This window comes from Crinia signifera, chromosome 1, assembly GCF_055691185.1.
Source record: "Crinia signifera chromosome 1, ASM5569118v1, whole genome shotgun sequence".
NCBI classification, from domain to species: domain Eukaryota; kingdom Metazoa; phylum Chordata; class Amphibia; order Anura; family Myobatrachidae; genus Crinia; species Crinia signifera.
Genome location: NC_139217.1, coordinates 345,502,719 through 345,520,316, shown reverse-complemented (window position 1 = coordinate 345,520,316; position 17,598 = coordinate 345,502,719).

The window sequence follows — 17,598 nt, the reverse complement described above, 5'->3', positions numbered from 1 at the left end:
TATTATTATATGATTGTATAATACATATACGATGTATAAAGCAATATACTATATTCTGCCAACCATGTGTAAAGAGAGATAAACTTCTGCCATCCAATATGTCACTACTGTATATCAAGTAACATTAGCTTTATACACAATGAAGAAGTATCCTGTGTGCCCCATATCCCAGGTGGAGCATCACTTCCGCCCATTTCAGTATGCTAACCTCTTTAGACAGCGGAATATGACTGCTTCCACCCGGCTATGTCTTGGGCGCGATGTCACTTCCGCCCAGCTAATCAAGGCACTATAGCTCCATTTTAGTGAGCGTCCTAACCTTTATATTGGGGGTAAAACTGCACAATGCACTCAAATGCTAGATTGATCTACTATTAAGCAGATGCTTGTTCTTCATACAATGTTTATTAAACTTCTGGTCACTTCCAGGTCACGTGACTCACGTGATCTTGAAATTTTACAACTTTATCATTCTTTGTTTCAGCAATAATGTATTTTTTTGATATTTATAGTTACAATAATGAACAAATTTTTATTCCTTCTGTGCATTCATGATATATAGATAAGATTCTAAATATGTGTTTTATTATGAGATTTTCAATGAAGCTCAATCACACCTGGGATTAGTTCCCCAATTAACTCAGGGTATATAAAGGATAACCCTGACCACACCAAACATCCCAGCTCCTGATGAAGACGTGTGAACACGCCGAAACGCGTTGAGCAACCACATTCTTGTTCCAGCATATCATCGGAGAATATTCCATCTCACACCTTTTTCAATAAGAACCGTTAGAATTCCACATCAGACGTCATCCGGACCAGTTTTCATTTCACCTTCTTGGATCTCCAAACAACTGCAGCCACTAAGCCTGGTATCTGCCATACCTTAAGGACTGCATCATATACCATCTCACCATTGATGGATATTTGGGTATCCACCACTGGGAAATCTCCATCTAAACAAAGGACATCATATGGTAATTATATACACACCGGTGTTGATTTGGATGCAAAAATTAATTCTCCATAACATTGAATGCTAGCTGGAAAACTCATTCATCAATATATTCATTATTGATTTTTTTATAATTTTTTATTCCATGAGAATTCTCATATGAAATGTATTTATGACATTATCATTTTTATTCTTATTCTTCATTATTTAGATATTGTAATAAATATTTTTTTTTTTCAGTAAAAACCCTAGCTCTGTATCATACATATTTTTTCTTGTTTATGCAGCAGTAACACTGAACTGGATATTAACAGCAGCAGTATCACTGGACTGGACTTTAAGGACAGTACTACTGGACTGGACTTATATATAGCATCACTGGATTGGAACTGCAGCATTATCACTGGACTTTAAAGGCAGTATATCTGGAGTAAACTTAAAGTATATACAGCAGTATCACTGGACTGGACTCAGCACTATCACTTGGACTGGAACTGCAGCAGTATCACTGGACTTTAAAGGCAGGATCACTGGACTGTTCGGATGCAGCAATATCACTGGACTGGACATTAACTGCAGCAGTATTACTGTACTGGACAGCACAGCACACTTCCTCTTCTAAGCTGGAGCGAGGAAATGGTGTCACCCGCCCATATATATATAGGGTATGGATCTGGTTAGATCTGACAGCAGGATCTTGCGAGGTCCTGAAACCTGTGCTCCGAGCTAGGATGGGAAATTGCGAACAGGCTCGGAGAGCGAGTTCGGATTGGGGGTGTCTGGATTACCCTAATATGAACTCTCTCATCCTTAGTATAGATAGATGACAAGTAAAGGATGTATACAATATTAAAATCAGAAGGTTCTAATAGAAGTAGTAAGAAACATAAAATACTGTATCTTAGATATCTTAGATATTTCCAAAACATTGCAATAGAATAATAAGAAAGTCAAGAGGTAGCTTATGTTTTTAGGTAGAAGGTGGTAGAGCAATAACCATCGCGTTTCATCTGTTGCACCTTTTTTAGATAACCTTTGTCTGGTTCTTTTGATATTTGTTTTTACCACAATTATTGGAAATGTGTAACACCAGTGGTCGCTTTACCCATATCTATTTGCACAAATATCTATCTCTCTATATATGTTATTAAATACTGTAACATGTCTGTTACAGTATGTCAGAGGTCCTTTAGCCCATTAGGATCTAGCAACTACAGATAAGTTACAGCCTTACTATGAGTCACTTTGATGAGGCTACACTGCTGAATACAGGTCTTGAACAAAGGTTCAAGGTGCACTGGGTTGAATACACATGCAGCTCCCCTTGTGATGTTGTTTAACACACGTGTATGGGCGTATTCCCCACCCCCCCAGTCCTGGTGCCTTAGGCTGCATCCTAATCAGTGACTTATTAATTTCGGATGTTCCGTTCCTGAACGAGCTGAACGACTTCTATGCACGGTTCGATAGGGAGAATTGTGAGGAAGTAGTTAAAATGCCTGAAAGTGGCCAGCCCCTTGTTTTGTCAGCAGAGGAGGTTGGCGTGGCATTGGGTAGGACGGACGTGAATAAGTCAGCAGGACCTGATGGTATACCCGGGCGGGTTCTTAGAGCCTGTGCAGGGCAGTTGGCGGGGGTTTTCTCAGATCTTTTTAATTTGTCGTTGTCAAAGTCAGTTGTGCCGTCATGCTTTAAGAGCACTACTATTATCCCACTGCCTAAGACAGGGAATCCAAAGGGTTTGAATGACTATCGTCCTGTGGCTCTAACGCCAATCATTATTAAGATTTTTGATCGGTTAGTTTTGGCACACTTGAAAGATTGTCTTTCCCCCTTATTGGATCCATATCAATTTGCATACCGTAAGAATAGGAGTACGGAGGATGCTATCTCCATGTTACTTCACTTGGTACTTTCGCATGTGGACAAAAAGAACACCTATGCTAGACTTTTGTTTATAGACTTTAGTTCAGCATTTAATACAGTGATCCCAGCCAGGTTGGTTAATAAATTATCCGGGTTGGGCATCAATAGCTGTATGTGTAATTGGATTGCGGACTTTTTGACTAACAGACCGCAGGTTGTTAGATGGGGATTAAACAGCTCTTCACCGTTAGTATTGAATACAGGGGTGCCTCAGGGCTGTGTATTGAGTCCGTTTTTGTACTCGGTGTTTACTTGGGATTGTAGATCAGCTCATCCGTCTAATACCATTATTAAATTTGCAGACGATACAACATTAATTGGTCTCATAACTGACAATGATGAAACAGCATATAGGGAGGAGGTACGGTCTCTTGTCGCTTGGTGCGATATCAATAATCTGTTGCTTAATGCTAAAAAAAACGAAGGAGATTATTGTTGATTTTAGGAAAAATAAGACTGAGCATGCAAGGCCTATTCAGATAGAAGGGTCAGAGGTAGAGAGGGTTAAAAGCTTTAAGTTTTTGGGTACTAGCATCTCAGAGGATCTTTCTTGGTCAACTAATACTGAGAGCTTGGTGAGGAAGGCCCATCAACGACTCTTTTTCCTGAGAATGTTAAAGAGACAAAAATTGGCGGGAGGAATATTGACGAATTTTTATCGCTGTGCTATAGGAAGTATCATTACCAACTGTGTTACAGTTTGGTATGGTAATTGCACAGTGCAGGAGCGCAAGAAGTTGCAGCGGGTTGTTAAAATGGCAGAATGGATTGTGGGGACCACGCTACCATCGGTGGAAGCAATCCAGAGGAAGCGATGTTTGCGTCGAGCAAATAAAATCGTTAGGGATCCTACACACCCTGCGCAGGGCTTATTTACGATGTTGCCGTCTGGCAAACGCTTTAGATGTCTTAGGAATAGGACCGCTAGATTAAGGAATAGTTTCTTCCCTTCAGCTATTTTAGCACTGAATAGCGGCTAGGTTGGTTAGATGGGCTTGACTTGCTGGGTTTTTAGGAGGATGGATTTTAGGGAGTATTGTCTTAGTGTATGGTATGCTATCTTATATTTTTTTACGTATGAATTGTATAATTGTGTATGTATTATGTATTGTCTATGTGCTGGATTACGATTGGATGTAAAAACTGAATTTTGTTGTCCTAATAGGGGCAATAACAATAAATGAATCTAATCTAATCTAATCTAATCTATTGGTTAATTAGGCACTGGCTGCTGATCACCATGGTCACAGTTTAGCACTTGCTCCTTTCTCCCCTCAGAAGGCTATCATTGGGATTTGTTTTCCAGTAGGGCATTGCCCCAGTAGCTACTGGACCCGCTTACTCACCTGCTGCAGCTGCCACCAGGTCTTTAAAAACAGCCTTGATGGCTGACCCAACAAACAGCTACACAGCTGCACCCTGCTGTCTGAACTGCATCCATCTTTGAATCAGGCCTTATGTGCAGAGTGGCTAAATTTGTAATTTACTATATATATATCACATGATATATATTAAATTAAATGAATCTATCTGATTTTTTTATATACCTAAAAAAGTTTTAGATAATGTTTTATATTATTGTCTGATTTATTTACCACTAACTTACTGGTATTATGTCTAAAGCTCCGTACACATGGGGTGACCCGTCTATGCAACTAAGTGATGTACTTCAGCACGATCGATCAGCACACATCACGGGTATTCTGCGATGCTTTGCGCTCAGCAATTGTGCTGAGCGGTGCTTTGCCTAACTAGGTAAAGCCAAAGCAAGCACTGGCTTTCCCTGCAGGTGATAGCGGCACATGGCACTGTGCATCACCTTCGCGGCAGGGCATGCATGCAGGGCCTTATTCAGATCTGAGCTCAGTACAAATATGTTCGAAAACCATGTGCACTGCAGGTGGGGCAGATGTAACATGTGCAGAGAGAGTTAAATTTGGGTGGGGTTTGCTGAAACTGAAATCTAAATTGCAGTGTAAAAATAATGCAGCCAGTATTTATTTACCCTGCACAGAAACAAAATAGCTCAAACAAATCTAACTCTCTCTATGCATGTTACATCTGCCCCACCTGCAGTGCACATGGTTTTGCCCATTTTCCGAACACATTTGTACTGAGCTCAGATCTGAATAAGGCGCACAGAGCAATCCGTGCTCCTCCATGTTTATGCTCTGCAACAATGGCAATGCGTAGACTCGCGCATCGCTATCTCCCACAGGGAAAGCCAATGCTAAACCCTTTATGTACTTTATGCCCCTTAACTACAAAACTTGTTACCATATGGATTTTGCATTTTATTATGTATTTTAACTACAGTACCTTATATTCAAAATTACAAATACTGTATGCGCTTTAAAAGGGGAAACATTTAGGTTGCATAGTTAATGTCCAAAGTTGTTGACCATAATTTAGTTAAACAGACTTTGGCTGTACAAAATTGAATTGAACCTTAATTTATCATTTTATAACAAGCACCATCTTAATATTCATCTCACAGAACCTTATATCTCTTAATAATTAAAAAAATATATTGTAATGTTATTCGCCTATTTCTCATGTGTTATAGTTTTACATAAAAGCATGTATTATTTTTCAAAGCTAGTCTATCATCTAGTGCTATCATTGAAAACCATTTCTTAAAAATGTCCTCATCTTAGTTTAAATACCTGGTATTTTCCTCTGCTGCGTATTTCTCCCTCTCTTGCACATGAATATTAATACATTTCCAAGAGATATCTACTTAGAGTAGAAAAAAAAACAAGAATAAATTAAATACCTACAGATTTTTCTAATTCCTCTTTTTGGTGACATGTCGTCATTACATCAAATTACTGAGATGTGCTTGCATTTTTTTTTTAATTATGGAATATAAAGTATATGTAAATTTTGCCAAGCGGCTGTGAAGAAAGAATAGGAACAGGAGGTGTATTAGGTATTCAGTCTGCGTATTTGTGAGCCAATTAATCAAGCACTGGCGAGAAAAGATGCAGAAACGATGAGTTCGCCCTTCATGTTGATGAGGCCGGTCCAGGGCAAACGCTGCTGCACCTGAGCTCATAGTTAGGCATGCAGAAAGGAATCATGGGAATTTCTTCACGCCTTTGTCTTCGTTGTGAAGGATGCAAAATGTCAAGCTGCTGTTTGGCTGTTTCTTAGAAACTCAGTAAAAATCTTTAGCCTGGTGAAGTCTATTTAACTCTTTGCAGATTAATTTCACAACACAGAAGTATGTGCCAGAAAGCATTTTCTCTATGAATATTGATATAATGTGTCATCCAAGTCTTTTCATTCTTTTTTATTTGCAGGTGTGCGTGTCTGTTTGTGTGTGTGTGTGTGTGTGTGTGTGTGTGTTTGTGTGTCCTAAATATAATTTGTGTGTTATTTTTCTTTGCTTTTTTACAGATGCAACTGTATTCTATAAATAAATGTTACATAAAAGGACTAAACATGTATCACATTACACCATTATGGTCTCATACACATTTGCATAATATATATATATATATGGGCATTACTACCATTTTAAATCTTGGTCCTGAAGCATTTCATTGTCACTATTATTATTGTTTGCTAGCGTATTAGTAGCATTTTATTTGCATTGCAGTCTCTAAGTGCTTCTTGCTCTATCCACATGCAATTATAGCAGCTAATTGTGTTGTAGGAGCTAAAAAGTGTTGCCATGAGAGTGCCAGAAGCTACTCTATGCCAGCGGGTACACTTTACCAGTCAAATATACATATCATTAGTCACATACAAAGTGATTCATCTCATGCTTTAAATGTAAACTAATAATACACACAAAGCACATTGTTTTTATTTGCGTGTTAAATATTGATCATGTGATTGTACAGGATTATGTACATATACAGGATAATCTCACACTGTATTTTATAGAATATTGAAAACAGCGGCCGAACTTGTAAATAGTTGTGCCAGGTGCAAAATGATAATTTGAAGCCCCCTCCACCACTAGTTTACTATATATATCTCTTATATATTTGCCCAGAACTGTCAGTCTGTGAGTGTATGTATAACACTGGGCGGAGTTATACACACACTCACAGACTCATTACACACACACACTATAGCTGCCACAGGGTACCAAAAAAGTGACCCATTATGTGCACACATCCCCTGCACACATTCCCACATTATGGGTCAACCACCCCAACACACAACTGTTATTTATCCACATCCACTGAAATTGCCGCTGGAGGTGCGCTCTTCCTACCATTAGGGGCATGCCTCCAGATGCTGCCGCCAATAGATGTGGGAGGAGCTAATGAAGTGTCAGCAGACACTCACTGATGGTGCTGGCACGCCGTCTGTCACTGCTGTCCACCTGGTAGACCTCCCTCTGTGCCGCACTGCTGCGTGCCGGGGCTCTCCTGCATGTGCCACTCAGTGCTCGGAGACTGAGTCAGCTGTCTCCCATCTGCCCTGGCACTTCCCGCGGACAGCTTTACTGTACATGGGCAGCAACCCTCCTGGTGATCTTCTCCATTCTCTGCGGCTGCCTTCTCGTTGCAGGCCCGCAGCAGCAGGAGAATTGTCATGGGGGTATAGCTGCTGACTGACGCTGCTAACAAACGCTCCTGGTCTCCTGCCCAGCCGCTGACTCACAATGCTACCAAGAGCACACACTTCTGTCCTCCTACCCAGCTGTCACATCACCCTCGCACCCCCCACTCACCCAGCCAGCACACCTTCCACTACCCATATCAACGTTGCACCCCATCCTCACCAACCCAAGGCATCCTACCTGCAACACCAATGCACATGCACCTACACCATTCACAGCCCATCCACATCTGTACTAACATATTGGCCCTTATTCTGGTTGGTGCGGCCAGAGCCGCACACGGGGCTCCGGCCGCACAAACCAATCCCCGCCCACCCTACGGATCGCCACGGCCGTCCGTACACGGACGGCTGGCGATCCGCATAAAAATGGTGGAGGCGTACGCCTCCACCATGGTGGGAGCTGCCCCCTGCATTCGATGGTCGTCGACCATCGAAGGCAGGTCCGCACGCCGCGGCAGCTCCCGCAAGCTGAGACCACACGGACAATCGTCCGTGTGGTAGCTTGTATGGGGGCTGAAAGCTGACATCCGGCGACGTCAGCTTTCCGCCCCCATGAGTTGCGTCATGGCCTCATTACCATGCATACGCCCCGCGTTTGCATGGGAACGCCCATGAAACGCGGGGCGTACACATAGGGAAATGAGGGCATGATGCCTCTCACGCCCCTATACGCCCCCTTTGCGGCGGACGAAATACGTCTGCGGCGAAGGGGGCTGCACATGCGCAGATTCACCTCTGCGCATGTGCAGAGTAAAAACATCGGCGGTACGGCCGCACGCGGGCCGTACCGTCCGAATTAGAATAAGGGCCATAATCTTTTGAGGGGCAACTCAGTGAAACTTTCGCCCTCTGCACTGCTGCACGTGCACCCTCCTATCCCCCACCCACAGTGCACACGCACCCATCCATCCACCAAAAACCCCACCACACCTTCCCTCACCCATCCCACCACCACCTGCAACTCACCCACCCCCTGGATCCCAACACCCCCCCACTCTCCCACCCCACCCAGAGCACCTTATACCAGCCATCCACCCTTGCACCTGACGCTCACCCACCTAATATACCCCAATCTGCAACACCACCCCACCCTCACATCACCACCCCTGCTACTCACCTACCCCCTGTATCCCCGCAACCCCCACACAACACACCCAGATCACCTCTCACCTTCCATCACACCCTTGCACCCGACCCTCATCTGCCCAGGGACACATAACATGCAACACAACTGCACCTCCACTATCTATAGCACACACCCATCCACCTCTCTAACAACATATATTCTATTTAGGCCCAACTTCATTACAATTTATTTCACACAATAAAGACCTTCACAGGTTAAGGGGGGTAGCCAGTTACGACAGTGTGAAGAGCGCCCGTAGGGTGCAATGAATCACCTAGTATACAGTATTGTGACAAGGATCACAAACACAGGGTCTCAGATTATGACTTTGTTGTTTATTCTCAACAGCAGGTACAGCATAGCAGGTTCTATACACATGCAGTCAGTATTACAGGCCATAGTATATAGGCTCTCTCAGCATAGTAGAATCTTGAAAGGCTCCAAAGGTCCCTATGCTATAATGGGATGCAGTTAAAATCCCGGCGGTCGGGATCCCGGCGTTCAGAATCCCGACGCCGGAATCCCGACCGCCGAAATCCCAACACTTTCTCCCTCCGTGGGTGTCCACGACACCCCTGGAGGGAGAATAAATTAGCGCGCCGAGCGTAGCGAGGCACCGGGCCTGCTGTGTGGCGAGTGCAGCGCGCCCGCAAGGGGGGGGGGGGGCGATCCACGTCCCCCCCTTGTCGGGATTTCCGCGGTCGGAATTCCGGAGTCGGGATTTTGAACGCCGGGATCCCGACCGCCGGGATTTCATACTGAATCCGCTATAACACCCCTGGCCTATCACAGTCCCTGGTAGCTTCTAAATATAATACAGGCAGACAAAAATACAAGAACGACCTACAGAGCGGTGCGGGCTACAGATCTACAGACATGCAGGGCTGGTAATAGAAAGTGACAGCTAATAGCGACACAGTACTGAAATATAAACAGGAAGACAGACAAGCACTGAAAGTAGAATAGCCGTTAATAGCAACACAAACAAATAGATACAGGGACCAGCCCGGGAAGCAGTGCTGGTAGCAGATGCACAGGTACTGTATATCCACACAGAACTTGAAGTACATAAAAGACACAGTAAGACAGCAGTATCTACACAAGACATAATCAGAAGCTCAATATGAGTAGGTACAGACAGGGCACGGTATATCAAACCAGGACTAAAGCAGATGCTCTATTAGAGCAGGTACAGCTTGGAATATGCAGGAGAAGAATACAGCATTATGCAGGAGTATTACAGCAGTATAAAAGAACAGGCTCTTGCAGAGCAAAAGCAAGCTCAGAGTATTTCAAAGGGTGGGATGCTCTATGCAAAAAAATGTGGTAAAAACCCTGTTTTGGGGGGGGGGGGTTACTGCATTTTCATGCAGGAAAAACCCACACAGCTGGGCTTCTTAACGCCTCCCACGTTGCCCCGCACTGACCCCCGCCGCCTCACACCGACCCCCCCTCACCTGTGTCCAGGCAGCACAGCGCTCTGCTGCCTGGACCAGTGACCTCCTCCTCCCTGCACTGTAAATCCTCTTCTGGGTGCACGGAGGAGGAGAAGAGCCCGCCCAAAGCAGCAGCAATAACCTGCCGGGTAATGACGGGAGGGGGGAGCAGCATAGACCCGCTGCACATCGCCAGCCACATTGCAAAGGACAGCTCTTAACGCATGTGCATGTGTGATATTTATCTCTGCAGTAGCCGGCGATGTGTGGCAAAGTGGGGGCGGGGATGTTAGTGCATCCCGCCCAATGTATGCAAGCATGGCAGGGTAATTCAGAGTTTTTCAGTGTTTCACAGCCAAGTCAGGCTCTGTACAGGATCAGGGTTTGGCCTGTGTATACCACCACATAGTTTAAAGCAGGCTGGGTAATATAGGGAGCAACTCCCAATGAATACAATCAGTAATCACAAGCCCCCTAATCACCACAGGCAGCTGGTCAGCCAAACACATGGAGAGAGTTATAATGGTCTAATTATGACAGGTGAGACTGCACATGCAGAAGTTAGGCTGCAATTAAAATCTGCCAAAATGGATTAAATTTAGCTTCAACTTGTTTGAGCCAGTATACACATAGGGGGCCAGATTCTCTAAGCTTCACAAGTGATAAAATAGAGAGTGATAAACAGCCAGCCAATCAGCTCCTACCTGCAATGTCACAGACTGTGTTTGAAAAATGTCAGACAGGAGCTGATTGGCTGGCTGTTTATCACTCTCCATTCTATCACTTTTGAAGCTTAGAGAATCTGGCCCTGAATCTGATTGGTTGCACATAGCAACATCCAATCTTCATCAGTACTCCAATCTTAATAAATTTACCAGTGAGCCTCTTATTTAAAGTATTAAAGATGAAATCGGAAACTTCCTTTCACTGCATCCAAACCTGAACTCACTTATCAGGTTAATCCAGGGCAATTATTTTGGCTGGGGGTCCAATTAACACTTCTAGTAAATATTTGAGGGCTGCACACAAAATATTTTGTACATACAATACAAATCGCCAAACCGAGCCAATTGAGGGTATCTAAGTGAATAGAGTCAAAAAGTGCCCCATAGTGCAAGCACCCATTATAAAAACCTTTTATTTTCTCACTCAATGGACAGTATTCAATGATAAAATACGCGATGTGCAGCAAATCCTGTTTAGGATTCGCTGCACATTCGCAGGGTTCGGGAGGGCTGGAGCATTTGATGCCAGCCCTCTTTGTCACCCTATTCAATGCCCCAGAGGCTCGCTGCCCCTGACAGCGAATTTTAATACCTGCGGTGAACAGGGGTACGGCGACAGGCAGGAGATGGAAGCCTCCCTGCCTGCCCCAGAATGTGTGGGGGAGAAGGAGGGCTCCCGGGGACACAGGCAGCATAAGCTGCACCCCCCGGGAGAGCTGGCAGGGGACATGGGTAGGGAGCCACTGCACTGCTCCCGCTCATGCAAATGTAATGAGCGGGAGCAGTGTGAAGTGAATATATGAATATGTAATGAGCAGCTCCCGGCCCCCATGCTGGTGAATGTGTAAAAAATGTTGTTGTTTTTTTAATAATAAAAAATTAAATAAATATTCATATGCTTCAAGCACATGAATAAAAATAACATGCCCCTTCACAAAAAAATCTGATTTTTGACACCAAAAAAACCCCCAAAAAACTTTATTTTAAAAGATCACTTTCCAGTTCACCTTTAAAAGATGTTGAACGCAAAACGGTGACTCATGGCGAAAATCATGCTGAAAGCAGTTCTCCATCCTAGCATTGAATACACTCTCGGCGAATCCCAGTGAAAACCCCATTGAAATACACCAGCGAATTGCAGCGAGCATGAAATGGAGAACTGGCCGGCATTCACTGTTCACTTTCGGCGAACAGTGAACATTGAATTGGATGAATCAGATTTTCAGTAAAAAAGATTCACCGCAAGTAGTGAAAACAGCCTGATTCGCTGAAAAAACTGGTGAATCGGGAGCATTGAATACTGCCCAATATATTCACATATGTATCGGTGCAACGCACCTTCAATGATGGAGCCGGTCATAGACACAGGGACTCCACGTAACATGAACTACGCTAGGCCACGCCGCTTAAGGGATGATTTACACAAAAATAAACACTTGTCATTCATCCAAGATCCATCACATACCAAAAATTGTGTTTAATTCATTTTCTATGATGCTCCCATAACCAACATGTCTGTTGGTTATGGTAGAATCATAGAAAATGAATTAAACACAATTAAACACATAAACTGAAACCATTTGTTTTTATTGTGTGAGAAAATAATAAATAAATTATAATGGGTACTTGCACTATGGAGCACTTCTTGAGTCTATTGGCATAAAACGCCATCACAGGCAGCAGCAACTGGTATTTACTTATGCTTCTGAAAGGACTCTCTTTCCCCCAGGACCCTGGTAGCGGCATCTACCATTTTACCCCTATCTCCCCTTAACACAGCTGCCCCCGACCCCCACCCCCAAGAGGGCACAATTAAATTACCTTATATATGCTCTTATGTGGCACCACTGAGGAGACATTTGTTCACCAGGGGCAGCAGTCCAGGATTTCTTATGAAGTCAGACACTGCACGGTGTGGAGAGGCGGAGCCAACACGTGAGTGTTAATCAAAGCGGCACACCAGTTTTGACTGGTGCTTTGGCTCTGCCACGCAAGCCACCAAGCATCTTACATCACAGGAGGAAATCCTTGTTCCCCCCGGGATGAACAAAGCTCTCCACAATGGCGGCACAGGATGGGAATGCTGTACTGCAATGACAAGAGGCTCAGCCTTTTGGGCCACTGTTGTTATTGTGCTAAACTTTTCAGCAGTCAGTCAGGAACGCTTCACCGGCCGCATGTTGCCCACCCCTGGGTTAATCTGTACTGGCATCCTGGGGCAGCTGTAGGCCTGATGTGGGCAGAAGCCTGTTGGTGCCTGCCATGGAGATATGGTGGTGGTCAGCATTCCCATCTGCTGTCATCTGTTCTTCTGGTATATTGGAAGACTGTGGCTGCCATAGACAAGCATGTTACAACCAGTTCTAAATTTAAAAGGATATACTGTATGTGCCAATTATGACATCATATTTTGGGGTGAAATTCAAATATCCTCCCTATAACAGGCACTGACAATTGCCAGAATATTGTCTCCCACACCTTACTGCAGAATTGAATTTCGGTGCTTCCTTGTGTAACCCTTAGTGGAATTCTGTTTCTGGTCTGGCCCAATGCCACTGGGTATTAATTACCCAGGACAAGGAGGGAGGGGCCTTAAACTACCACTGTCCCCCTCTTTTACCTCTCACTAGCAGCTCCTTCTTTGTCCAGCAGCACATGCTGCTGTATGCTGGCTGGGCTGCAGTTGGGTCAGGGAGGTTGCTGCATGCACAGATATTTATCTTCTTTTTTTTTTTATGAGGACATGGACACAACTTCCGTGAGTAGTCTACAGTAAACTTTGCATGGAATATGTCAGTCATTGGGCTGAATGCATGGTCTCAGATGCCCATCCTCAATAGTAGGCATAAATAGCTGTTTTGTTCCAGTATTGTTGGGGCCTGTGGGATGTGCCCTAAATAATACACTAATACGTAAATGCAAAGAGTATATTTATTAACAGCCTTACTAGTTCATACCATATTATAACATAGAGTAATGATTTACTATTGGATGGGGTTGTAGTGTCTCACCGGTCATACTCCAGTATATTCCAGATTAGAATAATCCAAAAATGATATTTATAACTTATAAATTTCATATTTGTCATTTCTATATTATCTTTATATTCTCCTGCTAAATTTTATAATGAAATCTTAGCACTAAATCATGTTAGCGTGTATAAACCTGGTCATTTTGTACCTTTGCAAATTATGAACACTAGAGTGAAAATAATTAAATTGTAAAAAAAGAGATTAGATTTGGGATGGGTAGTTTCCAAACGAAAATCTAAATTGCAATGTAAAAATACAGTTGTTAAGAACATACGATCTGTTGCTTGAAAAGCCTTTGCATTCTTCACATACAGATGTAGCACTGCTTATCAAAATCACAAATTTATCACAAAAAGTGTTTACATTTACTTGTGCGACTCTTTGCACTTGTGATCCATAGTAATTGCATTGTCTAATAGAGGATTTAAATAGTTGCACCCAGCTATGGAAAGTTGCTCTCATGATATATGCACATACAGTAATGCCCCTTTCAGACCGCACTTTGTAAACGGTATATTGCCGTTTTTTTTACCATTTTAAAATGGTAATCTGTGCGGTCTGAAAGGTGCAGGACCACTTAACCGGTTAGAAAATACCGTTTTTTCTAACCGGTTAAAATGCAGGGTCCTACCCGTTTCAGAACCGGTATTTTAGGCTCAAAATTGGGTTCTGAAACGGTATTTAGGACCCAGCCAATGAGCTGGGTCCTAAATTCAGCACAGTGAATATTTAATGAGCGCTCATTAAATATTCACAGCACTGGAGCCGCCCCGCGCCCCCCCGCACGCGTGTCGACACCCCTCCCCCCGCGCGTGTCGACGCCCCCCCCCCCGTGTCTACCTACCCCGTGCAGCCGGTACCTCCGTTGTGGATCCCGGCACTGCAGTTCTGTATGGTCGGAAGCACTTATGAAAAAAAGTGTCTTTCAGAAAATGGCTGCTCCATAGGAAAACCTGTTTAAAAAAACTGTCTTTCGTATGGGGGCAGCCATTTTCCAAAAGTCACTTTTCTTATAAGAAAAGTGACTTTTGGAAAATGGCTGCCCCCATACGAAAGACAGTTTTTTTAAACAGGTTTTCCTATGGGGCAGCCATTTTCTGAAAGACACTTTTTTTCATAAGTGCTTCCGACCATACAGAACTGCAGTGCCGGGATCCACAACGGAGGTACCGGCTGCACGGGGGTAGGTCGACACGGGGGGCGTCGACACGCGCGGGGGTCGTCAACACGCGAGGGGGGTGTCGACACGCGCACGGGTGGTGTCGACACGCGCGTGGAGGGGTGTCGACACGCGCGCGGGGGGGAGGGGGGAGCTGCACGGAGGGGAGCGGAGGGCTGAAGGCTGCACTGGCTTTGACCCTGTATTTGGAAAGTTTCCAAAAACGGGTCTGCCAGTGTCAAAAAATCGGCACTTAAACGGTAATATACCGTTTAAGAGCTGCGGTGTGAAAGGGTTTTTATCTGGCAGACCCGTTTTTGGAAACGTTTTCAAATACAGGGTCAAAGCCAGTTATGCGGTCTGAAAGCAGCATAAGTGGTGGCATGGATGAACCCTGTTACATCTGCAGCATGCACACCATGTAAATTAACCTTCTCTTGGGTCCCATTAGTTTATCTAAAATGATCTCAACCCCCTCACCCAACCCAGGGCTGCCACTAGGAATTTTGGGACCCGGGACTGATTTCCAGTCTGGGCCCTCCCATCTCCTCCCCTCCCCATCCGACCACCTCCCTTTAATTACCGCCCGACTCCTGCTGCAGGTCCTGAAGCACAGGCTTCTTCAATGCAGGATGCCAGGACGAATGGTGAACCAATTAGAGCTTCTGTACCGGCAGCCACTCTGATTGTCTAACGGTACACAAGCTCTGATTGGCTCAAAAGCCGGTGCTTTATTTCAATTGTCCGCCAGCGTCTTGCACTGAAGAAGCAGGCAGCACAGAAGAGGCAGTCGGGGGGGGGGGGGGGGGGGGGCCAAAATGAGCTGCCCAGGCCTTTCAAGAGGACAGGGCCTGGGATAGCTGTACCCACAGCAGCTTCCTGCCGACGGCACTGCCCTCACCCATACCTTCACTAATAACACTTAGTAATATCTGTATATTATATCTGTGAGTTTGCCTAGGTTTCATGATAATCACACACTAGTGATGCACAACGCTACAATATGCCTTAGGTGCTAAGTATTTTCAGTATGTTTGGTTGAAAAGTATAGATATCTATGTTTTGTCTCTTGTGTATTTCACTTTTGATTTCTGAATAAAAATAGATTGTTTTGTTTTTTGGGGAATTAATAACAATATTTTGAGAAAAGTTTTATAGGGGAGGTATGGGGAAGCAGGACTTTGAAAGTTTATAGGGATTTTTGTTTAGTTATATAGTCTTCAGAACTTTACAGTTATTTGTGACTTTTTGCATTTTACTAAGAAATCTTTGAAATACACATATCTTTAAAAATCAATGTACTCCTAATGGTAAAAGAGTAAACACCTTTCCTACATTCCTTTTTTTCCTGTGCAGGAGAAATGAATATGTTATATAGCACAAAGTAAATAAATACCAATTATGCCATAAATACATCTATCACTCAAACTTATTATCCATTATAATTACAAAAATGTAAGAATACACATACTTCAAAAAGTAGTGCTCTTTCATATATCAACTCTAAGCAGTATTCATATATTGAAATAGATTCATTTGTTATGAATTATTCTCAATCACACTTGAATATATTTACATACATGTATACATTTTTGGCATTAACAACAATGCAACAGAAAAACAGGAACCGTTACAGAAAGCCAATTGGGTAATTTGTATATCCATCTTGAGAAACTATAGTACCATCAACCTGACGAAAATAGATATTTTGGACTGTATTCTATTACCACACAAACTAAAATGATCACAGTAAATTAAAATCAATTATTAAGTGTGAAGCCGAAATAATTATACATTTTGTACGGGTAATAGGGAATATTTTTTTTTCTTAATTATCATTACATTTACAAAGTTTGCACAGATTATCATAGTTTAAAATCAATTAAAAATAGTTTATTTTCAAGTAGATACATTTTAATGTAGTTTTCATACTGTATTTTTTTATCAAAACTACTGATGATATTGAAAAAGTTCTATCAGGGCTGTAGCTAGGGTGGTGCCTGACTGCTATATTATATTTATTTGATGCTCTAAGGTTTTTGGGGGGGCTGCGATGGTTTGGTGGTGCCCTGTGCCACAGACGCAAATCCCAGAGTGTTAGGGACCGGCTTGACAGAGGTACAGTATCACACCTTATGTGAGTAGTAATGATTGCATAGTGCACTTGTATCTGCTTTTTTTAATAGAATTCTAAATCTCAGCAAAGTAGCAGTTCATATTACAAACAGCTAGGGTGTGCAGTATAGAGCCCCTTTTCCTATATAGACTGTATAGTCTATATTATGTACATATCTGTACACTTGAAGTTTGAGATTACTTTATTAGCACCCCTTCCTCATCGCCCTCAAATAGTTTTAAATCCGGAACCTAGCAGTAACTGCACATATTTGACATTTCTCACACATTCAAGCAGAATTTATTAAACCATCAAAAACAGAAAAAAATAAATGCAATGTAATACTGACAGTAGCAGTGGTGGTGTGGTGGACTTTGCCTGTGATGGAAAGATAGGTCCTGGGCTGTATAGCTCGGGACCACAACAGGAGGCTTACGATGCAGGGAGGCTGCGGGCTTCCAAGTGCTGGTGCAGTAAAAGTGCTGGTTCTGCCAAAGTGCATAGTCCAAATTATCCAAATCAATAAATGCATTTTG